The 13,557-nt window shown below is 38.8% G+C and overlaps 1 protein-coding gene and 1 pseudogene across 9 annotated transcripts in view; one reads left to right on the forward strand and one right to left on the reverse strand.

Moving 5' to 3' along the window:
* Positions 1–13,557, reverse strand: part of OPCML (opioid binding protein/cell adhesion molecule like) — a 478,631-nt gene that overhangs the window by 53,324 nt on the left and 411,750 nt on the right. The window lies entirely within an intron of this gene.
* Positions 6,397–6,738, forward strand: LOC102891745 (annotated as a pseudogene).

Below are 13,557 nucleotides of genomic sequence, written 5' to 3' on the forward strand. Positions count from 1 at the left end.
TAATGAGAAGTGTGATAAGAGCCTTTGGGGAGAAACTGAGGGTATGTAGAAGCAGACAGGAGGCATAGAACCAGAGTGATGTGCAGGATTCCCAGGAGAAAATGAGAGTGGAGCCAAGACCTAGAGAATGAAGAGGAAATAGGACAGCCAAGAAGTAAAAGAACAGCATTCCAGGCATTAGTGGTTCCCTTCTTAAGGTGCAGAGAAAGGAGAGCATCAGACTGCTTCAAAGAGCACAAGAGCAGAGATGAGGCTGGAGAGGGGCAGCCTGGATGGGAATGGCCTTGAACATCATTCAAAGGAATAGTCACTTCCAACAGGTAACAAGAACAATAATAAGAGGTGTAAGACACATACCCTGATCTCAATAAGCTACACTATAGTAGTTGTCGAGTAAGGCTACACATACACACGCACATGTTCACGCACATACACACACACGTGCACGCACATACACACACACACAAATGGAATTAATCATTTAGTAAGTCATTTTAAATGGTTTTACGAATGATTTAAAATGATTCATTCCTTCAGCAGATATTTATTGAGTGCCTACTATGTTCTTGGAATTGATTAATTACTGACAATACCCTAGCAAATGATATAAAATCCCTGTCTTCCAGTGGAGAAAGAATTAGTAAAGAAAAAAAACAATAAATAAATATAACATCAGACAGTAATAAGGACTGTGAAGAAATATCAAAACAGTAATAACAACTAAAACGTATCTAACAATTACTGTGGAGGACTTGTCATGAATTACTTTGTTTTACTTTCTATGGTGCAGGCAGTGGCTGCCCACCCAGATTCCCTCTTCTGGACTGAAACATTCATATCCCCAGCTGTCTCCTGAGTTCCTCCAGGGAACAGAAGTGGTGGCTGCTGTGCTCAATGGTGTGCCCCATCCCAGGGCAGCATGCCTTCAGTGACTTGTTGCTACAACACCTGAGTCCCTTCCTTGATCAAGGATACCTCCAAAGGCCTTCTCAGCACCAGAGTGCCCTGTAGGATGGGCCCAGGCTTCTGTTACTACTGCTGTCCAGTGCAGTTTCTCCAGCCATCTGATCTGCTTACTCATACCCTAGGTTTGTTTTTTCCAAAACTCCCAATAAAACTCATATTGTCTCAGTCTCAGAGATTGCTTACTAGCAAAATCAACCCAAGGCACACTTGCAGTAAATCAAGAAATCGAGGCTCAGAAGAGATGCTCGACCAGGATCACACAGGCTATATTATAGCTCTTAACCCCCATATTACACTCGCTCTAGAGCAGGATAGACAATTACTGCTATTATTACTCAGAGAAGTGTGATAACACGTGCATAACAGATAATATATTGTTATTCAGAACTTCTCTTGGAGGATATTTATCTGGCAAAAACACAGATTCTAAAAAATGTCTTAAATATGTCAAGACATCCATTCTTTCCTTTAACAAATACGACCACCTTAGTGCCAGGCACAGCTGTAGGCATGGAAGATTCAGGGAACAGGACAGTCACTTATGTGTTTAGATGCCAGTGAGGAGAGCTGGTTGACAAACTGATGGGCCAGTGGTGCAGGGAAAATAAACAAAGTGGGATGGAGAGGGTAGGGAGCTATGAGAATAGGATATTCTATTCTGGATGGTCAGAAAAAGCCTTTCTGGTAAGATCATATTTAAGCAGAGGCCCAAAGAGAGTGAGGAAATGAGACACGAAGATGGGGTGGGGAGGGGCGGGGGGTCATTGAGTAGAAAAAGTTATTTCAGTAGAAAACACATGGATGACATACAATCTATGCGTCAAAGAACATGCAAGACTCAGAAAAGAGCACCTTGGGAGCTCACTCAGGTCTGACTTACACTCAAATCAGACAAGTCACATAAATCTGGCTATGTCCTCTTTACCAGGTGTAACACACCCTGACTAGGGGCTAGAAAATGTGGATTCTAATCTAGACTTGCAATTTAATTATGTTTCAGTTTTCCCATAGCAAAATGATGACAGTAATTCCTTATCAGTTTACTGTGCATGATTGTTGTGAGGTTTGAGGCAGCAATAATATACAGTCATACACCCCTTAGCCACAGGGATGTTCTGAGAAATGCATTCTTAGGCAACTTCTTTGTGTGAACATCATGGAGTGCATGGCCACAAACCTATATAGTACAGCCTATTACACATCTAGGCTGTATGGTAGAGCCTATTGCTTCTAGACTACAAGCCTGCACAGTATACTACTGTCCAAAATAATACAAGATTAAATCAAGCACAAGAGAATGATATAATCCAGAGAGGTGGTAAACATGAGAGGTATGAGGCTACTGCTGACATAACACAGCACACTGTTTTACAGCAAACTTTTTCATAAGTAGAAAGAGTATACTCTAAAATAACAACAAAGAGTATACTCTAAACTAACAATAAAAAGTATACCAGTAACATAGACATGTATTATTATTATCAACTATTATGTACTGCACATAATTGTATGGGTTATACATTTATATGACTGGCAGCACAGTAGGTTTGTTTACACCAATATCACCGCAAACATGTTAGTAATGCATTGTGCTAAGACATTACCACAGCTATGACATCACTAGGAATTTTTCAGCTCCATTGTAATCTTTTGGTGCCATCATCGTATATGCAGTCTGCCCTTGACTAAAATGTTATTAAGGTGAGTATGGCTGTATAAGGAGTAAGAGTTAATAGATTACCATAATTCAGCACTTTTCAAACTTTTTGGTCTCAGGATCCATTGACACTTAAAAAAGTATTAAAGACCCCAAAGAATTTGCTTTATTATATTATACTTACAAATATTTACTATGTGAGAAAAAAACAGAAACATTTAAAATATTTATTTAATGATTTGTTTTAAAATGACAATAATAAATTCATTACATTTTAGCATAAGTAACATATATCTATGGAAAATAAATATTTTACAAACAAAAATTAGTGAGAAGCATTTTTACATTTTGGCAAATATCTTTCATGTCTGCCTTAACAGAAGACAGATTTCCATATCTGCTTTCGCTTTCAATCTGTTGAGATAGTTTGTTGTGATTGAAGTATGTTAAGAAATGTAGCCTCACACAGAGATGTAATTAGAAAACAAAGTATTTTAGTAGCCTTTTGGGGTAACTGCAGATACTCTCCTTTGATGTACACCAAATTTGACAAGTGGTTGTTTCTTAAAGCTTAATCTCAATGTGAAAACTGAAACCACATTGATAATTGAAACTTTGTACTCTATCATTTTAAAATCCACGTCCTTGAGATAACCACACTAAGTGAAATAAGCCAGACAGAAAAAGTTGAAAACCACATGATATCATTTTCATGTGAGATATAAACCTAAAAGCAACAAACGAATAGGACAAACAGAGACATGGACTATAGACTAGTGGTTACCAGAGAGAAGGAGGTAGGGGAGGAGAGAGGTAGATGGAGTAAAAGGGGTCAAATATCTGGGGATATTAAAGAATTTTAAAAATTTTTAAAAGAGAAACACTGTCCTATCTTGCACCTTTTAATTGCTCTTTTATCCATGGATCATTTTGGAACATCATTGGTTATTTAGAAAATTTTCATTCACTGTTATATGTAGCTCTTCCAAATGTTGACAATTTCATTATATAAAATAAAAAAAAAGATCACATCTATTAATATCATCGCCCAGTTTCTGCCTTTTTCTTTCTTGTGAATACTAACCTGACTTGGTTCTACCAATGTACACTCATCTGGGGAAATAGGCAATTTTTGATTATCTCAGGTATCCTAACTTTCTTTTCCATCTAGGCCTTCCTTCCTTTCAGACTCATATAAAATGTTTCATAAATAGAAGACAACAGCAGAGGGAGATGCAATGAGAGGAAGTCCAAGTCATTCGGTATGAAAAAATAAAACTTTTATCAAGCCTGGTCAACTCCGTTGGAATAAGAAATGGTTTTTAAATGGTATAAACTGAAAGGAGCAACCAATTTTTTGAACTGAATCAGCAACGTAGGAACAGTTGGCCTTGGTCAGGCATCTTATTTCGTACTGTCTCTGAGCATGTATAAAAGCTAGTGTAGGAAGTGTTTCAAACAGAGGATCTTTGAGGTTTGCTTAGATGTAGATTTATCCCTTCCATGCTCAGAGATCAGGACCCAGGGCTGGCACTTGGAGTCTCTGTTATTAACATGCAGCAGATATGCATTTGGCGATTTTGGGTCAGATATTGAACAAAAGAAACTGAGGCAGGCAATTTTAATTATGTGTACACATATGTGTATTTTTGTAGAGGATTATTATAATGCTGTGGCTTTAAATTTGAAAAAGGAAGCAAAGGAAAAAGGTCACCTAATCTCTTTTACTTTGTGGAGAGGGAGGGGGCTCCATAGAACAACAAAAAGAGGAAAAGATAAGACTATTCTAGGCTGAAAAGTGTAAAACTAAAGGATAATAAAATTGGAGCTGATGCAGTTTAAAGACTACTCATTACCTGGCCTGAGATACCGCATCCATTGTTGCTAGTGGTTGGAGATTATTTCTCAGCCTGCTGTGGACTGATAACAGACTGTCCACTGGCCTGAAGGCTCATTGTTCTGCAGGCAGAAATGGTGCCTCAGACAGAAGCAAAGTTGTTCTCAGCTGCAGCCATGTTACTTTGGCCTTTCCTCTCCCTTCAGTGGGATTACAAAAAAAATCGAAAAAATTTTTATCACCTATGAGGCGCTCTGGGACTTTTTAATCCTCCTCCCCTAACATTCCCATGGCCTAATTTGGATCAGGGTAATTCTGAAAATAAAATGCTGAAGTTTTCTTTTCCTTGAGAACAATGTCACATTAGTCAACTTAAAAAGACTTGCTCACAGCACAAATTATCTGTACAACTCTTTCGCCCCTTAATTATATTTCACCTTGTTTTATTATTTAAAAGTGTCATATGAATTAAGTGTTTACACACACACACACACACACACACACACACACACACACACATAAAATATTAGAGTTGGAAGTGAATTTAAAGATGTAGTTTAATTCTCTCACTTAATAGACTGGCACAGTGAAGCCAAGAAAGTCATGGAGAATATGTTCATCAGAGAATAGTGAGAATATATTCATCAGAGAATAGTGAGTGGGGAGATGAACTTTATCCTCCCTCTCCCCAAGGCAACACTGTAAGAAAGGGGTTTCTGGGTCAGGTGGAAAGGGAGCCAAATACTATAAAAAATATGGAGATCACGGCATCTCTAAAATCATATTAATAATGCTCTATTAAACTAAATGAGAATCAAGGATTCTAAACTCAAAGTTCAGACTCTTTCATCCTTATTTGACCTGCTTCTAAAGGCAGGAATCCTGAAAAATTCAGAACAAAGCGCTTGCCAAGGTTGAGTAAATAAATTCCAGGAGCCAAGTGGCATCCCTCTACTTTCTGACCTTCACACTCTACAAAATTATATTTTTACCTAAAATCATTACCTATTGGTCCAAAGAAAGAAGCTCTCATTCAAATGGACAAAACTAATCTCCCCATCTAGCCTCTTATTCTAGTTTCCCACTCTCTCTACTTGGACCTTGCTCATTCAGTCAGTCTTCTTTAGTACTAAACTGGCTCTTTTTCTTCAACCTATATAGATGCCCAATACTTTACTCATGAAAACCAACCCTTTAAACTGTAAATTCTCCTTTCCTCTCTAGTCAAATTAATTATAAAAAGAATGTACATTTTCTATCTATACTCCCCTCCCTTCTCTTCTTCACATCTTGACAAGCTTCTTACCTTAACATTTATTTAAACTGCTTTGGTCAAGGTGGTCAGTAGTCTACTACATAAATGCAATAGATTTTTTTCAGCCTTGCCTTCACTTGCTCTCCATAGAAAGGTTGAGAACACCATGGAGCAATCCGAGAACACCATGGAGCAATCCATCATCATGATCATCATCAATCATCATCATCACTTAAATCCCTTATTTTTGACAGGGTCTTTTCTCTTGGTATCAACATCATTGTTTTTTTGGTTCTCCTACTTCCTAAAATTTACTTTCCTGTTAGTTCTTTATATAGACTTCTTTTCCTTTTGCCCATCTCTTAGTGTTAGGGATTCCTAAAGTTCTGTCATCAGTCCTTTTGTTTTCTTGCCCCATGAAACTCTCTTGATGTTTCAACTACTATCTACGGTATAGATGAGAATAAAGCAACTCTGACTGTAGATGAAATAATCAAATGTTTATATACTCATACTTAATTATTCAATTTAAGTGAACATACACATTTAAAACAACATAATAATAGGCCTGATTTGCCCTGCTGTCTCGGCTGTCAACAACAAAAAGTGCATGGAAGCTCGGAGGGACATGTGGACCGGCACACTGACCACGGGTCGAACTGGTGCCCTACTGCTCAGGGGATGTCTTACAAACTGAACTTGACTGCACGCATGCCTACCACTTCCCTCAACACCACTGGTAGTGTCCACCCGCCCTCCACCAGTACCGCCAGCTGCTAAATGACTATGGGCCACCATCTCTAGGCTGTATCCAGTGAACTGAGAACAGCCAAATGTTCCAAAGAAGACATGCTGCACTGCTGGCCATCGTTGTAGAGCTGGGGGAAGAGATGAGACCTACCTACGCGGAGAACACAGAGCGCAATCAAGAGACTAAAAAGAAGTGTCATCCATGTTAGAGGATTGGTCCAGGAGCATTTGATTGAAATAGAATGGAATGCCAAATCCATGCTGCCTTGTTAGCATGGAAGATTTTCCGTCTTCTTCCAAGAAGTTACAGTTCATCTCCTCTGTTCAGATGAAACTTATTGTCAAAATAATAACATCCTCCCTGTGCCCCTCTCATAGTTCATTAGTCTCTGAACCTACGGTCCCTAGATCGAGAAGATATTTTGCAGTTAATTAAGACTTACATTTTAAATAGTCAAGAGCTACCAGGGTTCTTTTTTTTGTTTTTGTTTTTTTACGTATTGATTCAAAAGATGCACATAAAAGTTACCTATCTCACAGAAAACTATAGTTTGCCTCCAAGATACTAGTGTTCCTTTTTTGAATATATTATGTTACTCAAATTGTTCTTTGTTTATTTTGATAAGCTAATACAACTCTAAGGATTTTATTTTTAGTGCATACTGACAGTATTCTTTACTTAGTAGCTGGTCCTTGTTTGCCATACAGTATAGATTCTGCTAAATGTAACTTCTCTTCCGCTTAAGCATTTGCATGGCTATTAGTGCTCTGAAGTCAATTTTAAAAATGCCCAAGTTATAAATACAGAAGTAAGCACAACTTACCAAACCTGATCTAACAAGGACCCTAAAATTTTTCCTAAGACTGTATGTAGATTTCAGTTCTGCCTTTTCTATAGGTTGATCCAAATATCTGGAAGAAAATGACTAAACCTATTTGCATTTTTGTACATATTTATTAGTTGGTATAATAAGGCTTATTTTCATTTAGAAAAAATAATATAATATATACATCAATATACTAACTTAGAAATGTTGTTTCCCCACTCCCATTTGTGGTCATTTCACCTCTTCTCATTGATCATGATGTCAGGCTTTTAGAAGTCCCTAGAGAAAATAATGAGTCACCCAACATAGCTTTCCATATCATAGCATCTTCATTCCAATGTTTTAGCTAGAGCACATTTTAACCTTTTAAATTTTATGATTCCATAAATGGAACTTAAACACTGAAATACTGGTACCTCTTTACATAAAATTGTGGTTGTTTTGTTTTTCATAGAGTTGTGTATATTTGATTCCTGCTTACTACATTGCTTTTAAAAAAATGATTTCTAAAAATTTGTTTACAATAATATCTAACATTTATAATTGTTAGCCACAAACTTATAATTTGTTAGACATGAAAAATAAAAATTAAATCAGTGTTTAAAACCTTTATCTTTTTAATTGATCCTATCAGACAACCACCTAAACATCCCAAATCAGCATTGATTGAAGTAGTTTCAGTTTAATGTGTCTGCCCAAAGATTACTTCATTGCTCTAAATAAGTAATTAAGAGAACATTTAGGATTATGGAACGCTTTATAAGACCCTAACGTAAAACAACTCTCCCTTTTCCTGGGGACTGATTTTAAGGGAAAATCTCACATTGAATTGGGTCATTTATGATAAATGCAAATGGATCTCAAAACTGCATATCCCTCCCAAAACTCTTCTGCACTCTAGAATCATGAGTCTATCTGTATACTGAGCCAGTCATATACAGACAACCCACATAATCCCAAACTCAAAATGTCTAGAATTATACTCATTATTTTGACTTCAATGAACTTATCTTATACATCGTATTGAAAGTAACCACCATCCAAATCAGTTAGAATGTCAGAATTCTGTATTCATTCTTAGACTACAATATTTGTCATACTGGCATTTATTCACTAGACAATCATACTGAGCAACTACTTTGTTCTGAGCTCTGTTTTATGTGCTAGGGATATATCAATCAACCAGAGACATAAGACCCATGTTATTACAGAATGTATAGTCTAATAAGCAGTTAGAAACAAAAGAAAGAGATAATACTAGGAAAAAATGTAGAAAAATGAAAATAAAATACGTGATTATAAAAATGAAACAAAATGATATATAGGAGAATGATCAAAGCATCTGGAGTACCTCCCTCTTTCTGGTGAACAAATAGTCCACATTTGAGACTTAGTTCAAGGAATGCCTCTTCCAGTGTGTCTTCCTGACAAAAATCCTCCCTCTTTTAGGCTTCTTGGCACTAGGCACAGGAGTCTATTACAACAGGTTAATTTTTTTTTATATTTATTTGTTTAAAGTTCTACCTTTCTTTACTAGAATATAAGATCTCTGAAGGCAGGAAAGTATCTTATTTGTCTCTGTATCCCCAGGGCTGCACACATAATAGGCACTCTACAAAAATCTGTTGAACTATAATTAGTTCTAGTTAGAATATAGCTAGCTGAGAGCAAAGGGTTAACACAATCTATTCTGGCAGGCTAATCCATCCCTGTAACAGCCTACCAAGGCTCATTATGAAGGACAATGCTCTGTAATGATTTCTTCTTGCATATCTTTGGTAATAATCATCATAGAGAGAGAAAATGAGCATCTTTCTGTAATATTTATATTTCTTAACAGCAAAGACATTCTCTTCTGTAATTCTGCCTGTAAAAGCAGCAAGGAAGCCAGGAATATACAAGTTCTCCATGGCAACTGGGTCACAGCAGCATGCAGCCTGGGCCAGGATTTCAGATAAATGGAATAAGTAGAGGTGAGCTTCCAGCCACAGGAACGGTGCCTTGCAGTGAAGCACCTCTCCCCAGTGGGACCCAGCCTGCAGCACTAGGGCTCCATTCATTGTCACTGCATGGGGCAGTGGAGGCGTGGCCCCATGACATCTGTTTCACCACCTCAAAGTACCACATTGAGGGCTCAGTCTCAGCAGATCAACAAGACACCAAGTCAATGAACTGTTCCCACACCCAATTTCAAAAAATGCCTCCTGTGTTCTGAACACTAACCCAAAAAATTTTACCCCAAACCATGAGGCAGTAGGACGTTTTTTTCATGTATCCTTAGACTCTCAGCTGCAAGCTAGAGAGCCTCCTCCTTCAGTAGCTTGGAAGGGGAACCAAATTAAGCATCTGGTTAGAGGGGACAGCTGTTTAATGTGCAGCAATGAAAATCACCCATTTAAATCACTCTACTCCTCCATCACGGACAAGAGGTACCAAACAGCAGCAGCTGAGTGAGCGACCTTTGGTAAAGCCATTCTCAGGAGAAGAGTCCCCAGCCAATGTAAGGCTGCAGAGCTCACACAAAGGGGGAAAACCAACAGAAGGGTAGGAAAGAGCCCTGGGGCAACTCCGGACACAGAGCCCACTTCTTCAGGGCCCTGCCTGTGGGAAAGCCCCACTTAGTAAGTCGGATGACCCACACAGATTAAATCGCTGTTAGTAACGAACTCCAACTGGGTCAATGATTCAATTCTCTCCTTATCGATGCCTCTGAGAAAGACTTGATTGTGGACTCCTGTGTTTAGCCCAAAACTACGGCACTGACAAGGATATTGCTTTTTGACAGGGAGACATTTCCTGATGGTATTTTATCATCACTGAAGTCAAGATTCATAATCTAGAACTACATTAAGGAACAACTTTGCAAGGGTTACCAAAAGCATGAAGGGGTGAGGGAGGATTCAAACCAGACCCTTTATTTGGAGATGCCAGCAATACTCTCTGAAACCCAAGGCCGATTAATTAGCAGGCGCCATCAGTGCCGGCACTAGGACTGGCACATGTGCTGGCTGACATCTCTAGAATGAACAGCAGGAAGGATAGGAGGGATAGATGATTTCAGGTGAGTGAAAGCAACCTGCTTGTGCTGGTCCAGGTAGGGGATGGGCAACCGGCCTACATTTTCCAACAGGCAGACCAAATGTATGGCAGCAATTATATTCATATATCATAATTACAGTCAGCAACATTAGAGATGGAAACAGACCAACTGGGGCAGGTAGCCCACCTTCTGCCTCTGCAGCTTTACTCCCCAGAGTAAATTCCTTGGCCCAGTTTTAACTCTGCTTGCAATTTGCAATGAAAAGGCACCAGAACCAAATACATTCTGGAATCTGTGGTCAAGGAAAGATCAAATTAAGAGGAAATGAATCTCTTCACGAAAGAGAGGGAAAAGCCTAGAGGAACATAGTAAAGCAAGAAGGTCAAACAATAACCAGATCTCAGTGTTCCCATGGCCCGTCGTCATCAGGCCTTGCTAGCACCAGACATGCCCAGTAGCAAAGACCTGCACCCTTTGACTTGGCCCAGCCCAGTACCACCCTGTCCCTGATCAAGCCTGACTATGTACTCAAAATCTTGGCCCCCACCAGTGGGCAGAACCAGAAAGTCTTCTGCAGTGACCACGACATGGCTGATAACCTCTAGCCTCCCTTTCTAAGCTCTCTGTTGGTATGCACAGTTCATATAACTGGTCTTCTGTCACATTCCTTTATTTTTACTAATTTCCTCATCAAGGTGGAGCTCCACTCTGAACCTCAGCAGGTTTTGTTAGAACCAGGACATCTGTCTAGCTCTTATGGGTCTCTCCTCCAAAGTCTCCAATTGTAGTAACCTCAGGTAAAACAAATAGCTTCACCTGGCACCTCAACTTTATGTCCCACCTGGCTAAGAGAAACATGCTACTCTAAGTGCACAGTGGTCTTGTCCTTGGGTTCCAGCATAGGTCTATCTTAACACCCAGTTGCCTGTAGAGTCTCCCAAATCACTATGGTTGAAGGCACTATTCCTGCTCGCCATACTACTGTTTTATTTCACTAGCCTGGACCTCTGGAGCTTTCTTATGCCTTTCTTTCCACCTACTCTTGGGGTCCCTGCTAGAGTCACAGAAGAGCCCATGGGATAAGAACACAGGATGGATTTGGAGGAGTCTGTGTGAAAGCTCTGAAGATCTTGGGCCTGGCCTAAATTCCAGAGCTATGAAAGGTTTGCTCCTATTTCTCCCACTGCATTTTGCTAAGTGGGTCACTGAGTTTAAAGAAACAAAGCTGTTACTTGGAGAGATTTTTTAAAATTTGTCTTATGCATATAGCTCTAAAGAGTAAATTCAAGAAATATATTAACCTCCTGTTATGGGCTGAATTGTAACTCCCCACTCACCAATTCATATTTTGAAACTCTAACCCCACCAGCACCTTAGAATGTGACTGTACTTGGAGATGGGTCCCTTAAGAGCACTTTAGGTCTCTAGGGTGGGCCTGAACCCAATCTGACTGGTGCTCTTATAAGAGGAAATTAGGACACACAAAGAGAAACCAGGAAGGTAGGTGAACACAGAAAAGACCAGGTAAAGAGGCAGAAGAAGGGTGGCCCTCTGCAAGCCAAGGAGAAAGACCTCAAAGGAAACCATCCTTGCTTGCACCTTGACTTCTAGCCTCCAGAATTATGAGAAAATAAATTCTATTGTTTAAGCTATGCAGTCCGTGGTGTTTACTCAATGACAGCTTGAATACCTCCCTTCTAGCATAGAAAAATTAGTACCAGCAGCATTTTCCACACATTGTGTGATTGTTAAACTCACGTGAAACTGCTCTACCTCACATATAAATACCTGCATTAATTAAAATATACATTACAAATAGTCATATAGATATACAGCTCTTCCCACGTATATAAAAATTCATGATAGATAAGACACATAGACACATAGACACTGGGCCAGTGTTCTAACCTCTCTCAGCCTCCATTTTTCATTTATAAAATGGGGATGTTAAGAGTATCTACTTCAGTATACCTACACTCACACTCAAGCTTTTACCATATTTACATATAAACTTCAAGTCACAGAACCACACTCTTGAAAAGACCTTAGAAATTATACAGCTTTTCTCTATCTTTTCAGTATTAAGCCTCTTTAAAGAAAATATTTCCCCCATGGATCTTATTTTTAAAAAAAAAATTTTTTCTACCATGCAAATTACATTTGTTTTTCCAAAATTTGTTATTATTATTAAATGCAGGTATCCTTTAAATCTGAGTGTTTGATATGCTTAGTTAATAAGTTCTGAGTTCAAAATAGGTAAATTGACCATGTTTGGACTTTAACAAGCTTTATAAACACCAAAAATAATTCATGGGCTCTCACGTCCCCTACATGGGCACTGTACACTAGGTTCCCTAGGTTGAAGACACTGGTGGAGTCCAACCTTTTTGTTTTCAAATGAGAATGGTGAGGGTAAGAGTGACCTGCCCAAATGGCTCTTGAAACCAGTCCCCAGACACTGTCTGGAGCTCTTTGGACCCTCCCCCCATGCGCATATGCACACACCCACACATACATCCCACTAGTACATACCCACCTCCTCAGTGAGCCTGCACTCCTCAGGGAAGACACAGATGGTAGCAGAGATCAGAGCCAAAGAAGATCCACTCTTCTGGACAACGCAATGGCAGATATTCCCTTTTATCTCAGACTAAATGAGGTGGTGATACATAGGGACCAAGGACTTCAGGAAGGAATGAGAAGATTATCAGTCTGGCTGAGCTAGGAGCTGGAGATTGGTTTCAGGGGAGGCCTTTAGGGGCTAGGCACAGCTTCTGTGTGTGGGACACAACTTTGATTCTGGAAAACTTTTTTAAAGGGCCAAGATGTGGCTTAGAGAAGAGGTCAAGACTGTTCTGTGGAGTTTTAAATGCAAGCTGTATTCAAACAATGACTAAATTTAGGAAAAAGAATTCTATTTTTTCCTTTTAATTGTGAACTCTCTTAGGATAAGTAATTCAGTTGAAAAGTTTTGTTTTAAAAATGAGGAATCCTTTAAAATATTTCTAAAATGCAAATACTGTATCAAATAAAGTACATATTTATACCTAAGGTGACATCAAATAACATTATTTGCTGAGAAGTTGTCTTATTCATTTTTTAAATGTATGGAGAACTTTTAAGTAAAATAAAAATAATAGCAGGTTTTTAAAGTTGAGGAATTCTAGCAAGCTTGGAGTCCAGCAAGTATAGAGAGTATATACTAAGAGAGACATTAAAACATTC

This window comes from Pteropus alecto, unplaced genomic scaffold (genome assembly GCF_000325575.1).
Source record: "Pteropus alecto unplaced genomic scaffold, ASM32557v1 scaffold210, whole genome shotgun sequence".
Lineage (NCBI taxonomy): Eukaryota > Metazoa > Chordata > Mammalia > Chiroptera > Pteropodidae > Pteropus > Pteropus alecto.